Below are 3,039 nucleotides of genomic sequence, written 5' to 3'. Positions count from 1 at the left end.
ACTGGGGATGGAGCCCACAACCTGGGCATGTGCCCTTGGGCAGAATTGAACCCAGGACCCTTCAGTCTGTTCGCTGGACGCTCCACTGAGCCAGACCAACTAGGGCGAAAGTTTGTTTCTTAATATGATCATCTATGGATATATATTTTTTAAACCTTTATTGTTGAGAGTATTACAGATGTCTCTCTTTTTCCCTTCATTTTCCCCCTCTACCTGGTTCCCACCTCACCCCAGGCCTTAATCACCCTATTGTCTGTGAAATGGATTATTTCCAATTTGTCAATACTACCTTTTCGACCTGGTACAAAGTCAATTTTTTAAACTTTATTTTTATTTTTGTTATTTACTAGAGGCCCGGTGCACAAAATTTGTCCACTGGGGGGGGGGGTTGTCCCTCAGCCCAGCCTGCACCTTCTCCAATCTGGGATGCCTCGGAGGATGTCCGACTGCCAGTTTGAACTAGCAGTCAGACATACCTCTCATAATCCAGGACTTCTGGCTCCCAAATGCTCACCAGCCTGCCTGCCAGCCTGATCACCCCCTAACCACTCCCCTACCAGCCTGATCAATGCCTAACTGCTCCCATGCCGGCCTGATTGCCCCCAACTGCCCTCCCCTGCAGGCCTGGTCACCCCCAAATACCCTCCCCTGCTGGCCTGATCTCCCCCAAATGCCCTCCCCTGCCAGCCCTCTTGTGGCAGCCATCTTTGACCACATAGGGGCAGCCATCTTGTGCAAGGGTGTGATGGTCAATTTGCATATTACCTCTTTATTATATAGGGTATTTTCAAAGTCAGTTTTTATAATGTGCTTTATGTGCTTGAAAAAATTTATATTCCAGACCAGCTGGTGTGGCTCAGTGGATAAGTGTTGACCTATGAACCAGGAGGTCACAGTTCAATTCTCTGTCAGGGCAAATGCCCCAGTTGTGGGCTCAATCCCCTGTGGGGGACATGAAGGAAGCAGCTGATCGATTAGTCTCTCTTAACATTAATGTTTCTATCTCTCTCTCCCTCTCCCTTCCTCTCTGAAATCAATAAAAAAAAATTTAAAAATTTACATTCCATGCTTTTTGGAGCAGGGTTACATATTTCTCTGTTAGATCAATCTTTTAATTATGTGGTTCAAATGATCTATAGTCTTATTGCCTGATCTATTTGTTTCTGGTGAGTGCACTAAGCTCTTCTTCTGCATTTGGGTATTTATCAATATTTCCTAGCAACTCTTCCAGGTTTTACTCTATATATTTTGAGACAGGATATTTAGATGATAGAAGTTCATGGTTGTTATATCCTCTTTAGTGGAGTGTTTTTTTAAATCACAATGTATTGTACTTCTTTATTTCTCTTATTATTTTTGCCTCAAATTTTGTCTCATATTAATATTTCTTTCCTTTAATATTTTCCTGGCCTTGTTTATTTATTTTCTCTTTATTTCATATTTTCTCTGTTATTTGTAAGCAACATGTAGTTGGATTTAAAAAAAAATCTAAACAGGTAGTCTGTTCTTTAAAGGATGAGTTTAACTGCTAACCTTTTTGTGTGATTACTGCTGTCCTGTGTCTACCAACTTATTTATGTTTTTCTTTACTTCTGTTTTCCTACTTTTAAACTGTCATTAGATGGCTTGTTTGTTTTTTATTCCTCCCTACTCCCATTGACTTGGAAACTATAAAGTATTACTGTTCTTTTAGCAATGACCTTTATATTTTTGGCATTTCTATTTTGCTATTAATTTTTGTAAGAAAGTCAAAGGTTATTCACTATTTCTATTCTCTATCAGATAGTATACTTTACTCACAGAACCCTGATGTCTTATGGTCTAGAAATTATTATTATTTAGTAATTATACAGTAATTAATAGAATTATTTAACAAACAAATTTGTCCATGTTTTTAAAATATATTTTATTGATTTTTTTACAGAGAAGAAGGGAGAGAGATAGTTAGAAACAATGATGAGAAACATCGATCAGCTGCCATTGTACATGCCCTTGACCAGAATTGAACCTGGGACCCTTCAGTCCGCAGGCAAACACTTTATCCACTGAGCCAAACCAGTTAGGGCTGTCCATGTGTTTTAACCAATTTCTGAGTTCACCTTTGTTTCTTGCATGACACTCATTTCCTTTGATTTTACATCTTGTTGCTGAAGTACAATACCCGCCCTTGTTTCATTTCTGTTTGCTTTGTTTTCACATTTCCTTATTGTTATGATTCATGTTATTTCTCCTTTATCCATGTGGACCCTATATAACCAGAACAGTTGTTTGGTAGTTGCTCTATTACCCTACTATGGCCTGGGTGAATTAGCCTCCTGAGAATCGGGTTTCTTAATGTTACACTTCCTCACGTCCTTTGGAACTTGGCTTTGTAGGATTATCTTGAATGGGAATCCCACCCATTTCCCCTCCACACATTAACCCTGATAGTCATCTCCAACAGCCACCAAGGCCCCCATCAAAGGACCTGGTCTCGATGGGTAGTTAAGGCTCCAGTTCTCTGAGGGGATGGAAGAGGATGCACGTAAGAGCCTGGCTGGTGTCCCAGGGCCTGGCTGGAAGGCTGCACCTCCCTACCTCCACCTTGCGAGTCACAGAGCTTCATGCGAACCCAACCCTGGGCCGGGGTGCATCACAATTTGTTTTTAACTCCTTTATCAACCACCTACCAGGCCCAGTGAGTTTGAATCAATACCCCTGCCTTATGTGCAACACTTTTAGTCCCTTGTACCCCACGGGGTAGAGCTCCCGGCCAGCTCTGCCTGCCTCTTGGCACCAATCCCAGCACACCTGCAATTCAGCCAGCACCTCCTCTTTTCTTCTGTGTCGAGTCCAGAAAGATGCTTGCCTTGCTTTTGAAAGTGGCTCTGTCTCATTCATTCTCACAATTTATATTTTCTCTATGAGTGCTATGGCCCAGAGGGAGAGCCTAAAGCATGAACTTCAAGTGTCATCTTGGCTGGAGGCTCCTGTACTGTTTAAACCATTTTCAGTTTCTTACAGAATATTATCACTTGCAACCTTAAACATCTTAACTCA

General features: G+C 41.5%; 1 pseudogene; it reads left to right on the top strand.

Annotated features, from left to right (window-relative positions):
- Nucleotides 1–2,743, top strand: part of LOC102442588 — an 11,823-nt pseudogene extending 9,080 nt beyond the window's left edge.
- Nucleotides 2,744–3,039: the final 296 nt, after the last annotated feature.

The sequence above is a fragment of the Myotis lucifugus genome, unplaced genomic scaffold (assembly GCF_000147115.1).
Source record: "Myotis lucifugus unplaced genomic scaffold, Myoluc2.0 scaffold_199, whole genome shotgun sequence".
Classification (NCBI taxonomy): Eukaryota; Metazoa; Chordata; class Mammalia; order Chiroptera; family Vespertilionidae; genus Myotis; species Myotis lucifugus.
This window is presented reverse-complemented; position numbering and strand designations above follow the sequence as displayed.